Genomic DNA, 6,979 nt, shown 5'->3' on the forward strand with positions numbered 1-6,979 from the left:
CATGCACACATAACCACCGCTCCTGAAGGTGTTTCCCCCTCCATCATTGGAGCTGACTCCCTCCGAACTCTGAATTAACCCCTCCTCGGTTGTACCATCAATACTGAGATACCCTGTATTACATATGTACATGTAAATGATGTTAATAGTTATGCACTCCACACAGTGTTCACGTTTAACAAAACATAGGTCTGTCTATTACAGAAATGTCTTAAAAGAACTTAATTTAAAATGATTTACGAGTATCATTTTCTTAATTATCATGACAAAATATTTTTATTTATTGGGTCGGGTATGTGTACTATATTTACAATACATTTTCAAAAAACCAAACTAGGATAGGTCAGATAATTTAAAAGGAAGTCACAAACTTTTTAAACTGAAACTTTACTGAATGGATACATTTGTAACAGCAATATTTGTATTTCTCTAGCATACAAATTCAAATATTTCATTTTTAAAAAAGAATTATAACTAATCGAGAAAAATGTGGGGAAAAGGGAGCTATATCATGAAAGACTTATAATAAATCATACTTTGTTATAAGGTAAGTTTCCATTTGACTGCTTAATCGTGTCACATTCCCAAGTTGATCTTTTAGTGCATTTATTAAATAGGTAATCATGCCTAATGTATCTTACGATATGTTTAGTGTATTTTAAAAATATTAACAAAACATGTGTACGTAGTATATGCAGTAATGATTTGATGGAAGTGACAAGATCTCTGTACACACAAAATCTCACCTATCCATTTGTAGTACTCTCATGAAGATTTAGTAGACAATATAGAAGTTTATATTTTCGTTAGTGTCGGCATGTGTTCAAAATGCAGGGCGAGTTGGACAAAACATTCCGGACAGAAGCGACTGCTCGGGAAGGTCTGCCCGCTTTGAAGGTCAATTTTCAAAACCCTGTGCCAGTCACAGTGTTAAACAAATAACAACTCGACGATGCGGATCGCAGAAGATCCTAGTTTCTCAGAACTCTGTCTTCCGGTTAAGTGTTCAGACCAGACGAAAAATATATATGCATATCACTTTCATCTTCTCTGAGTCGCTATTTTTCTGTCTCATTCACTCCCTGAAAAACTTAAACACCTATGAGGATTATTATCTATTCATTATCTAATCGATTCATTATTTAAAACGATTTAAAACTTTGGCCGCCCAGGTGCAAAAACAATATTGTCGCCCTTATTAATTTAATATTTTTTAATTAAGAATTTGATATGCAGTGTTTACTTTTATATCTATATATACATAATTTTAAACAGTTATCGTGCAAAAGAGTTTCGGTTATTATTGTTATTAGTCAAAACTTAACATATATTAAACGGCCTGCGGCCGCCCTTAAGTTTGGCCGCCCAGGCGCGGGGGCACTTTCTGCACCCTTGCCAGGAATGTCCCTACCGATTCGGTCCAAAGTTCGAAACAAGAATCGAACCATTACTGTATATCGCCACATGTAATACACGTACAGTTATTTGGAAAAATGTTATAACTTTACATACTTAGTCAGAAAACAATAGTTTACAAAACGTTCGGTCTTCTAGCGAGTTTGGAAACGACTGTCATTTTTTCCTATGTACAAGCATCGGATAAAACTGGCATTGGTCGCCGGTAAATATTCATATGCACAGATAAGAACAGCGCAGGTTACAAATAATCCATTCAGGGCAACAGGAAGACCTGGAGGTCTAATTTACTCACGTGTAATGCCATGGTATGCATGTACGTGTGTCTATAAAATTTTTTTATACATGACTTGTAAAGCTGCCATTTACGTATTTAAATTAAGTTTCAATTGTGTATAGTGCAGAGCACACGTTCTGCTGTACAGTTGGTCACAAAAACACTCGAATACTTGTAATAGAAAGAAATCAAAATTGGATAGTTTTTAAGTAATCGCATATTAGAATTACATGTAACAGCAACATATACATATAATAATTATAAAACGTCTGTTAGGAACATGGACTAGACGAAGATCATAAAAGTACTTGAACTGTAAATTATTATCACAGTACTAGATATTAATGTTGACATACTACTTTTTTTTTGTGACCTTTGCATCGTTCATATTTCTGGTAAATATTTCGTAACTATTTTTCTTCGCATGTTGCTACTATACTTGTGATCGTTATATCTGTTATATCCTAACTTTTAATCCACATATCTTGCAGTTTAAAATTTTTGATCGCAGGTATTCTATTTTTTTTTTACGAACCACTGTAAGTATAAACAATGAACGAAGCACGTTACTAAATTAGATATGTATGTAAAGGCTCTTGTTAATAATTGAGGTGTGTACAGTTTGTAGTATAAGTTTTGCAATATTACCTTCTGGATGAAGTTATCAAATTGTATTAAGAAATTGCTTTGCGTTTAAGAGGAGAGAAACGGGGATATACATTTAATGGCAAATCACTATAAACAAGACTGCAATATCTGTCCAATTTAATAATAAACGTATTATATAATTATGTATGCATACGTAATGTATACACGACACAGTTCTCTGTGCTTCCTTACGAACACAAATTGTATTAAAACGAAACTGATAGCGTAAGAGAAAAAGAATTTGCACATACTTACGCCTGTATTCCAGTATCTATGAAATTTCTACCGTATAAGCGTGAAACAGCACCCAACAATGTTACTGGATCACCTGACAGCTGTGCCATTTTAAAAAAGAAAGAAGTGTCGTACCGTTTGCCACGAACATTGTTAAACACGTACACGTAAGCAACTACGACATGGCTCGACAGAGCAATTTGTACGGTTATGACGAGTTAGATTTATGGAACAGCGATATAAATTTGTATATGTGTATATAGGTATGCGAGATAGGTATATACATAGTTACCGAGCAAAACCAGGTAAATTGCAGAGTGTTTGAGACGTTATTGTTTTAGCACTTCGGTGAGTAATATGTGTTATTATGTGTGCATGTTGGAGATGTTATGAAAAACACGCAAACAAGGAGGATTGTATAGGTATTAACTCTAACATGGTCCAAAGTAAGGGAAATATTTCAAATGATTGTACCTGTTCGAAACAGTCTCACTCAACGTTGAAATCCTCTTTGAGATAACAGACGTACTGATTCAGCAAGATTACTCGCAAACTGTTAAAGCGTGAAATTTTGTTTCGAACGAATGGGGTGGGGGTTGTATAATAAAAGAGAGGAAAAGGGTATATTATATGTACAGTTGTTCCCGGTTAAGTTGATAATCTCAGGGCTCGGAGAACACCTTTTATCCGGGGTGGTGGGCGAATTTCACTGAGTGGCTCTCGGAGTTCCAGAATAGGGGACGGGAAGAAACAAAGATAACGCTACCCCTTAAAAAGTGAAAATGTCAAGTTCCGCATTTCTCCTCGGATTTCCACGAAAGTTACACCAGTCAATGTCTCGCGTCATCCCGGTTAAAAGACGCCAAAATACCACCTAAATTGGACTATAATTAACGAAAGTACATAAAAAATTAATTCACCCAATTAAAGGCTATCTTCGTTAAAAATAGTCCGATGTACATGAAACTTAGTGTTTCTTAATCGAGAGACTGCCGGGAATCCATTGGTGTAACTTCCCTATCGATACGATGAAAAATAAAGAATTCGACTTTGTGAATTAAATGCCCGTAGCGACCTTAGGCGCGATGAAGGGTGTTTTGTCTTGGATAAGTTTTACAGAAAGTCAAGTTAACCGCGAACAACTGTACTTCTAGCATTTAAACACTTTTCTACCGACACTCTGAATCGGAATTTGATGTGACTACTGTATATGATTTCAGCTTTACACATGACATTGTAACTTATACACATATTTTTTATATATATTTAATAAAAAGAACGAATAAATAATAAATGTGTTTGATTGCATCCATAGCGGTAATCGTTCATACTCTTAAATTAACATATTTTAAATATGAATCACTGTTCGTTGCACGATCCAATAGTTCACCATAACAATTAAAATTAATTAACTTAATAACAGTAGTACAACGGAAATTCGTTTAGATGTTCGAGAAATATTCGACATATGTATTACACTTGAACGTTGAGAATTGGCGCTGTTAAGTACCACGCAATAATCATAATAATTTAGTACATTCAGTGCTCTTTACATGCACGTAAATCCCATCGCATATAAAATATCCAGATTTAATATCGAACGATAAAACATCCACGTTTTTATTGCAATGCTACATAATATAATCGTATGCTACATCTCTATGTGGAACTATGAAAGTAGAAGCATACGTGAGTAAATAATAGAGGGGGAATTCGTTTTGCTATTTACGCTACATTTACAGCAAATTTCATTCAGTCGGCTGAACAGAGGAAAGTAAGAGATCGTGCTTATACACATGTGTATGCTCAGCGAGAGAGAAGGTTTCATACGTAAAATGTACGATCGTTTTGGTATACAAGATATTTCGATGACATCTTCTTACTGTGTGTAACAATTTTACAGTAACTTTTGTTCTTCGTACGAGTCTCAGGCGTATCGCAAAATACGGAGCGACTAAGTAGTGTTATGTTTTACAATCTGAAAGGACGTAATTTCCCCTGCAAGCGAAATTGAAAACAAATTGCAACGATTACACGCGCCATCGTTTCCAAAATATGTATGCACTTGATTTTCAAAAGTGCTTAAAACTCGCGCGCGGCTATTTCACAAACTTGTTCTCAATTTCACGAATCTCTGTCATAGTGTTCCCCAATTGGTGTTCCGCGATACGAAGTTTAGGGGTTCCGCGAACAGTTAGCTTGTAATAAAATTTAAATATTAAAAAAAAGTGTAAATTGTTCAACGAGAAACATACACCTAACTGCAAAATTTGAAACGGCACAGCGTCATCAGCACACTGTACACTAGGCGTCAAAACGGCTTCCCCTCGGAAATTTGGCAACGTTGCATGTCACTAGGCATAACGTAGCGGTTCTAGTGACATGCAACGTTGCCAAATTTCCGAAGGGAAGCCGATTCTGGCGCCTAGTGTACCCACGCAAAACGAAACTACTGTGGTTTGGGATTCCGCCAAATTTTAGTGAGTTTGCATGGATTCCTTGGCAAAATATAATTGGGGAACACTGCTCTATCATAAAGTTACAAGTTAATATTATTGCTCAGCAAGATGTATTTTACTCTTTTAGTTTTTTACTTTTTTAATCGTTGAGTCATTGATACTGATAAATACAAAACAAGCTGAGCTTTGTTAACGGTTTGGATTTATACCAGAAATTTAAGTGTTCGCAAGAATAACCGTTTGAAACTATTATATACAGTAAATCCTCGTTACCAGCCCGTTTCTACAATGCGTTAAGGTGGGTCCTCACCAGCGAACAGTTCGCAAACACTGTTCGCAAATTATGTTCGCAAGTTGTTCGCAAACTTTTTATAACTAGTGCTCGTGTAAAGGCTGCCCCAAACCAACGCGAATTTCGCCGCGCGGAGCGGATCCGCCGCGGATCAGATAACACTGCCCCTAAGCCACCACGTATAAAAAACTGCTGCCTTATCTGACCCGCGGCGCGGAGCGGATATTCCCGTTGGTTTGGGGAGCCTTAAAGGTGCGTCCTCACCAGCGAACAGTTCGCGAACAGGAAATTCAATTCCCATACTGTTCTTGAACAGTTGTATTTGTATTTGTATTTTTGTTTTTCCTGTGTTTTTACACAGGATGGCGTTTCAAGCATTTAGCTTATATTGCCCAACGAACATTAGTCACTATTCATTTTTCCTTCTTCTCTCCTTCGGGTCCCAGCAGCAGCGCACCGGGAGAAATGTGGCAACACCGCCCCGTGATGCTTAACTTCGGTGATCTAACGAGAACCGGTGTATTTATCACGGCTACGGCCGCTGGTCTCGTGAACGGTTCGCGAACGCTGGTGGAGACGCACCTTTAGGAGCCCAGCGACTATCCCCACCATTTCTTGGAATTCTTCGACGACAGTGAGAAAATCCAATGAGTGAGCGAGAGGAAACGAAAGAGTCGAGGCAACTTCGTGTCGACTGTTTCGTTTCCTCTCGCTCGCTCATTGGGTTTTCTCACTCGCGCCATTGGCGGCGCGGAATAGCGTCCACAACACGTTACGAGCCTGCCGCCAGCCCTGTTCGTCGGGCTGGTAACGAGAATTTACTGTACCTACATAAATGTTCTTGGTAAAACAGTTGTAAAGAACTGAAATAATTTCATACCTCGTATGGGCGAAAATTGTTTTCATACATAGGGCGGATCACTTAAAAGCCATGAATTTAACGTGCTTTAGATTGATTCTTCATACCTATATCAAAGAGAAGGTATACCAAGAGGCGACACTCTGACGAAGAAACCAGTTTTAGAGAGAGACGAAATCCACAACCAATTTAAATGTCCATGCGGTAGTCGGAATGCGACGGGATTAACAAGAGGCGATAGTAAGACGAAGATATACAGCTGCCTTATACAACCAATTTAAAGGGACAAGCAAACGCAGAACTTCAAAGATACCGCTCGGAGTGTCGCCTCTTGGTATACCTTCTCTTTGCCTATGTCAAAGAGGAGATATAATAAGAGGCGTCACTCGACAAGGACAGACATAAACTAGGGAAATCACTAGACAACCAATTTAAATGCCCATTCGGCAATGATCGGTAAACCACGGTAAACTTCGGCAATAATCAGCAAATTGCGGTAAGATACATTAAGTCGATTTGAATATCCCGCTCGAATAGACAACCAATTTAAATGCCAAGGTCAAGTAAGGACTTCAAAGGTTCCGCCCGGAGTGACGCCTCTTATTATATCTCCTCTTTGCCTAGATCCATAAGCAGCGAAGGTGGTGCACCCGGTATATCTTTTCCGATTACGGTTCTAATATCGAATCTATAACAACTATATATCACTTGCAGAACAATTTTATATCAATCCTTTTCCCTATTCCATCGTTTTATTACAGAAGGAAGCAAACTGTTAAATGTCTGTGGTGTTT

The 6,979-nt window shown here is 37.8% G+C and overlaps 1 long non-coding RNA gene across 1 annotated transcript in view; it reads left to right on the plus strand.

Annotated features, from left to right (window-relative positions):
• LOC143369815 (uncharacterized) overlaps positions 1-2,972 on the plus strand; it is a 230,457-nt gene extending 227,485 nt beyond the window's left edge. The window contains exon 2 of the long non-coding RNA XR_013085498.1: positions 219-2,972. This is a non-coding gene — a long non-coding RNA (uncharacterized LOC143369815). The remainder of the gene's footprint in view (positions 1-218) is intronic.
• The last annotated feature ends 4,007 nt before the right edge of the window (positions 2,973-6,979 follow it).

This window comes from Andrena cerasifolii, chromosome 6, assembly GCF_050908995.1.
Source record: "Andrena cerasifolii isolate SP2316 chromosome 6, iyAndCera1_principal, whole genome shotgun sequence".
Lineage (NCBI taxonomy): Eukaryota > Metazoa > Arthropoda > Insecta > Hymenoptera > Andrenidae > Andrena > Andrena cerasifolii.